The 6426-nt window shown below is 38.2% G+C and overlaps 1 protein-coding gene across 3 annotated transcripts in view; it reads left to right on the top strand.

The window, feature by feature from the left end:
• The first annotated feature begins 1930 nt into the window (after positions 1 to 1930).
• Positions 1931 to 6426, top strand: part of tln1 (talin 1) — a 131433-nt gene continuing 126937 nt past the window's right edge. For 2 of the 3 annotated variants that reach the window (XM_006627040.3, XM_015337597.2), the window contains exon 1: positions 1931 to 2082. The gene's annotated coding sequence lies outside the window, so the exon portion shown is untranslated. Of the gene's footprint in view, positions 2083 to 2525; positions 2707 to 6426 lie in introns of those variants that run through there. The other variant, XM_069187059.1, reaches the window with a different exon arrangement.

Here is a 6426-nt window from a genome sequence, read left to right as displayed (position 1 = left end):
CGCCTCTCTCATTATAAAAATACATTTTCAATGTATTTTATTGTAAGCTTTCACTACAACACAATCCAGGTAATCTTGTTTATCTGTCTGAAAATGTGATAGTGTTGAAGGGCAGTCTTCAGTTTATCAGTTTATGATGTTAAACTTAATTAATTCAGTACCAGTCATCTTGAAGCAACTAAGTCTTAACCAGAAGTACACTATAGTTAAAGCTCACAACCACTGTGTTGCAGCTGACACATCCTAAGCAATTGATGTTTTATTTCAAGAGCATTTGCAGTGCAGTCACTAATGGCCTTGGCAGCAACTGTATTGTTGGGTTGAATTCTGAGGTGGGAAATTATATAAAATGAAAATACAGATTGCTTTGGAAATGTCTGGAAAACCAAAATAGTATTTCATTTTATTCCTAATATGCCTTACGAAACCTAGTTGCACTGGATGGCCTCTAGGTGGGACTGTAGTGCTTACTGCAACAGAAACTAGCCTTGTAAACACTTCAAACACTACTTAAAAGGCAAGGAGAACTTAAAACTATAACAAATCAGAACTGAATCATTGAAATGTTTCAAATTTAATTACAATTTAAAATAGTATTAAATAAGGGTATAAGGATTTTGATTTAACTGTCTCTTGTTTGTAAATGCTTTCTAGATAATGAGCAGTAGCATGCAAATTTATTTCAACACAAACGTCTGTAGCTTTTATTGGTTGATATGGAAACATATCACTATCACCAACACTTTCAATATGTCAATATCCAATTCAGAGTCACAGTGGCCCAGAGTCTATCCCAGGAAGCACTGGGTGAATGGTAGGACACACACTCACACCAAGGACAAGTTTTCAAGAAGCCAATTACCCTACTAACAAGTACTGTATTTGGAGTGTGGGAGGAAACCTGGAGAAAACCCACACAAGCACAGGGAGAACGTGCAAACTCCTCACAGACAGCACACCAGGAATTGAACCCAGGTCCCCCAGCACTGCCCCAGCAAGGCAGCAATTCTCACCAGTATGCCACTGTGCCGCTTAAAGCCAAATTTCAGTAAAATAAATCTTTTACAATATTAATGAATATGCATATTCCAGTATATTTTTGTTTACATCAATTTCAATATCTGCATTTCATATGAAGAATGCAGTAGTGTATTTCTTAGTGTGTACATATGTATTTCATAACTCAATACTGGAGAGATTCAAACTGTTCGCCACTCCAAGCAAAGCCAGTCTTTAACTGTCATGAGCAACTGAAGTGCAGCTACACTCTTGCTTCTGGAACGCTTGTGATTTTTTTCTGTTTAGTCCAAGTTTATACTATTCTCAGACGCTGGCCTTGTATGGAGTTGATGGCATCCAGAACAGAGATACATACCTAATACAGGGATCTGAACTTGGACCACTGCTCTTGCTAATTCATATCCATGATCCCGATTCCGGTGCAGTTAGTAAACTAGGGTGGTTTTCAGATCATAGCAAAATCCACCACCAACCTGTTAAACCAAGCAAAACCACTCCCTGTCCGAGGGAAGATCAGAAACAAAGATCTTAACCGCACAACGTTAGGACGTTGTTGACAATTGTGGTCTCAAAATTAATAGTCTTGGGTATATGTTAAAACAAAACATTCCCATTTTGAGGTAAATTCCCAGGTGTGAGTTTACCAAGCATTAATGAAGTTGTAGCTGTCATTCTGCCATTGTTTCTTTAGAAGAAACCCATTCTTTCATGGGTTAACAAAATGTCGAGGCTCGGTCTTGCAGGTCTCCCTGAAAAGCAACTGTATCATTTTCTGGACAGATCTGTAGAGCAGTGAAGCGCAGGAGAAGCATGGTCTCCCCTTGTCCCCTTTAACCGCCCCTCCGCTTGCATCACGACGTCGTGTGCACATCTTAGGGCTGTGTCTGTGCTGGGTGGAGTTTGTATACTGCTGCTGAACTCAGCAGGGAGGGAGCTGAAAAATCACAATCTGACATTTACCAGCAGTTGGAACATCTCGGAGGGCTGGGGGAGAAAAGGGATATTTATTCTGTTTGGAGCAATAAAAGTGGAAACGTGACCAGGGAGAACAAATCACAAGAGGTGAGTACAAATCCTATTTGCTCATGTAAATGCAAAGTTGGGCTAAAGGTTAAAAGTTTTGTACTGCCTTTTTTGAATGTGAAGTCTCTTCCGATGTCAAAAGGACAACTTGCTTTGCTGTAAAACTGCCCTGTAGGGCTAGTTTTTTTGCCAGGATATGTGGCCGGATATTTTAAAACTTCTTTATATACTTTAGTATAGAAGCATTTCCAAAACTTCCCTAAACAAATCGCAGTAGTTTGGAAAACGCTCAGAATACAAGTTGAGTTTCGTTTTTATTCTAAATCTGAAATGAATAACTCGTAAGGACTGAAGGGAGCAGTGCAAGCAGGCAGGAAAAGCAACGAAAGCTTCTCATTGGCTGAATAGCAGACAACTTGTCGGATTTGTGTTATAAACCTTTCTTCTGGCGTTTATCGAGGGCTTCGTGGGTAAATAAGGCTTTGGAGAAGAAGCTGGATATTTATGTTGCTGTAGGGCACGTAAAAAGGAAACAGCCCATCTAGAAAAGAGAAGTAAACCCAGAAGGAGGAAGAGAAGACGTGTTTGTAGGCTCCTTACGTGGGACCCTTCGGGTTTTCGTGTTACACAACTGCATAATGATTAAAACATTTGTGTTTTTAGGTGAGTGAGAAATACAAATCTTTGCATACCTTTGCAATAATAGCTACGTAGGTGTGTAAAGTCGGAGGCCTAGGTTTAATCACACCTTCTTAAGGAGTTTTACGTTGTTGCTGATCGGTCGGAGCATTGATTGGAGACAGTGTAACTACCTTAAGCGAAGGCAGGGGTGGTGGCTCGTTTTGTAAATAGGATTTAACATAATAAGTTATTTTATGAGAACAGAGTTTTGGTGTAGATATCCTGTTTGTTACTACTTTATATAACAAGGAAAAGGTAACATTGTCTCTTAGGAGGGAGTGAGTAGCCAAAGTACTGTACTGTAGGTCAGAAATCGAAACAGAGTTATAGGATCACTACTGAAAATCTGATAAGCTACAGTAATTCACAATAAAGGGGAAGTTAGAACTTTTCAAATTATTCTGTTTTAGAAAGTTAAAATTGAGAATGAATTAACACTGTAACTATAAAGATTCGTGTATTTTATAGCTTAAAACTATTTTATCCATTATGTTTTTCCTCCATTTCGTCGACAAAATGTGGGCTTTTTGAAATCCGCTTTAACAACAATAATCCCCAATAGCATTTTCAACCTGAATAATTATTAGTATGTTAATTATATTAAATCAAACCTTTCAGTCAGTAAAACGATAATATATTTTTGTATGCTTTGTATATCTGAAAGGTATGCCTTACTTAAACAAATGCACTTACAGTACATGTTTTTTTTATAAGACTTGATTGAGAACTAGCTGAAAAGAAAGGTACTATCACATGTTATGCATCTATATGTATGAAACATACTGTACATATAGTCTATATATACAACTATAAAATAGATAACACACTTATATAGCGCTTTTCTGGACACTCCACAGAAAGCGCTTTACAGGTAATGGGGACTCCCCTACACCACCACCAATGATGTGTAGTTTTGTGTTTTTTCTTTGCACCACAAACGTTTATCATCTAAATACCATTAACCTCCGTAACAATAGTAACGTCGTAAACCTATGCAACTGTCTCAATCTAAGCAGGGTGCTGTTTCCTATTTTCATTCACTCCTGACTCTTTCATAGAACATGTACTGTATTTGCAAGTCATTCTTTCCTCTGGTTTCTGTCATTCTCATCCAATGAAATCGCAATGGAGTTAAGATCGGAAGCCCTGAGTTTTAAATGGTTTTGTTCTGATTTAGAAAAATGCTATTGTGAGTTATTTTCTTATTATATAAATTCTGTCTTTAGTGTCTTGGCTTGCTCGGCTCAATAACTCCTTTGCAGTTGCACAAGATTGAAGAGGGACAGATGGGCCCCTCTGATCTGCTTCCCCAATTATCTGGTCTTCTTTCGGCACATGACAAGCTCCACAGGGATGTACCTGAGGTTAACAGCAATTGGAGGAGAGGCACGTCACTTAGTGAAGTCACTGATGAAACTGCAGTCCCCAGGCCCACTCATCCCAACCCTGTCCTTTTTAGAGTCTCGTAGCTTGAAGAATCTCCAGTCAGAGTAGAGCTTAGTGACATGGCCTAAACTCAGACTCATGTCTGGATCATAGAGCACCAGCTTCACACAGAGCCAGTATCTTTACCAATGGAGCCATCTGCAGGCTCCTGAACCTTTTGTTATTTTTTAATTTAGGTTTTGTGTAGCCATGTGTTTAAAATTTGTAGAGACAATTGGGTTTTATTTGCCTAGTTCTGTATAAGAAGTATATGTAATGTGCTTACAAGCACTACACTAAAACTCTTCACCTTAATTAGACCTAATCTTAGTTGAAGCTATTGCACAGCATTAGAGAATGCATTGATACTGACACATCCTCATTGTGTTCTGATTGCAACTCTTGATTCTGTGCTGACAAAACCTCAGACCTTCTTAGCGCCATCTCTGTGTCTCTCTGCAGGTACTGCACAGCATTTGTTTTGTTTTATCTGTAACATACTGTTTCCTTTTGGAGCTCTGGCTAGCAGACATTACTTCATTTGTCCAAACCCGTGACCTCCTTTGCTCTGGTGACTGATCTAATGGGTTTAGTCCTCATTTAATCATTAAATATATTGTTCGTGTACAAGTGCAGATTTTCCCTCCTCGTCAAGATGGTTTCTCAAGCACTTCTTCTCACGGTTTCCTTTGATATGGTGCGTTTTGACTTGGACTTGAAGTCAGCTGTATGTCGAGTTCTGTGCAGGTTAAGAAAAGGAGTTAGAGACATTGTAAAAGTCTGTATTCTCTTTTAGTTGTTTTAATCTCTTCATAGTTACCACTAAAGTTTGCATAGTTTTTTTCTCAGTCTATTTCAGCCTATATTCTCTGTAAAAAGCTTTGACCATCTTGTGTGTCTCTTCTTCATTAAAATTCTTTCATAAAAGTCTTTCTTCATTACTCTTCACTCCTGTTTCACACTTTCCTAGTCCCATAACTGAGAAGCTGGTTTCAAATGCCTTTCCTTTCTCAACTTGTACTGAAAACTGCATGTACGTTTGCATCTGAGAGAGAAAAAAAGCCCATTCAAGAGGATAATGGTTTTAAACCAATATAACACATCCACAAGTCTACCATGTTACGAAGTGGATATGTTTTTTTTACATAAGCTACTAATTTCTCTTAATTTTCCTTGCTTAGTTCGATTTGGATAAGATGTTCAGATAGTCCACTAAATCTGATAGTCATTGTGTGTGGGTACATACACACATGTATGCTGCATTGTGGAGAAATGCAAGTTTCTCTAATGCAAGAATTGTTGCCTCTAGAGATAAAGATTATGGGAGCAGGTTTCAGCATGACAGAAGTGTGCCCTGCTCCTCACTGATAGGCTGCTTTTTAATAATCGCTGCAGGGATATATGATCATTTCTGCTTTTAAACGATAGTAGAATTCAAATGACAGAAGAGGAATCATGAAAAAAGGCTGCTCTCTCCCCTTGCAAGTCATAAAATTACAGATGTTTAGTTTCAAACAAAAATTCTCACACTATAATAGCCTAGTCTTTTTAACTAACGTGCTTTATATGCAGTGCACTACTTTAAAAGTAATAATTTTAAATCTCATGTGTTCTTAATACTGAAAATCATAGGAAATTATTACTTAATGTAGTATTGGAGAATAAATATTTATTTAAGTAGGTCTTGTATCTTTAGATGAACTACCCGCTTATATCCCAAAATTCCCCAGGTACTTGACAAGGAATTCCTTACATTCCCAGGTTGTGAAGGGTTAAGGAATGTGACATGCTTACACATGTTTCTGCTCACATTGTGACTGTGGAGAACAGGAGACAGTTCACTACCTTTGAAGTAGTGTTGCTGATAGTGCTACACAGCTGGATTTGAAAAGTGTTTTGTCAGCATGTTGTGGGAAGTTTTGACACTTCCTGTAAAATGGTCCATGCAGTCTCATCTGTTGATGACCTGTGGTCAATGTGGTTTCATGTACTGTGGATTAAAAAGAAGGCTGGACTGCCTAATGAGTGTGGAATTCCTTGTGAACTGAGCAGTTGTCAAAGCACAGTAACCCAAAGATGATAAAACCACATTTCTTACTTCAGCATTGATTGGCATGTTTCCATAGGAGTCTGTAATATCTGATTCATTATCATCCTATAGTTTCAGTCCTAGTATATATTAATTTAACCTTGCGATATCCTGAGAAAAGAGTGTAAAAAGTCACCTCAGTAGGCATCAGTGCAGTGTTTCAGCCAGTGGTGAAACATTAGATAATG

The sequence above is a fragment of the Lepisosteus oculatus genome, chromosome 3 (genome assembly GCF_040954835.1).
Source record: "Lepisosteus oculatus isolate fLepOcu1 chromosome 3, fLepOcu1.hap2, whole genome shotgun sequence".
Taxonomy (NCBI): domain Eukaryota; kingdom Metazoa; phylum Chordata; class Actinopteri; order Semionotiformes; family Lepisosteidae; genus Lepisosteus; species Lepisosteus oculatus.
Note: the sequence above shows the minus strand (reverse complement) of the source record. Positions and strands in the feature narration are given on the sequence as shown.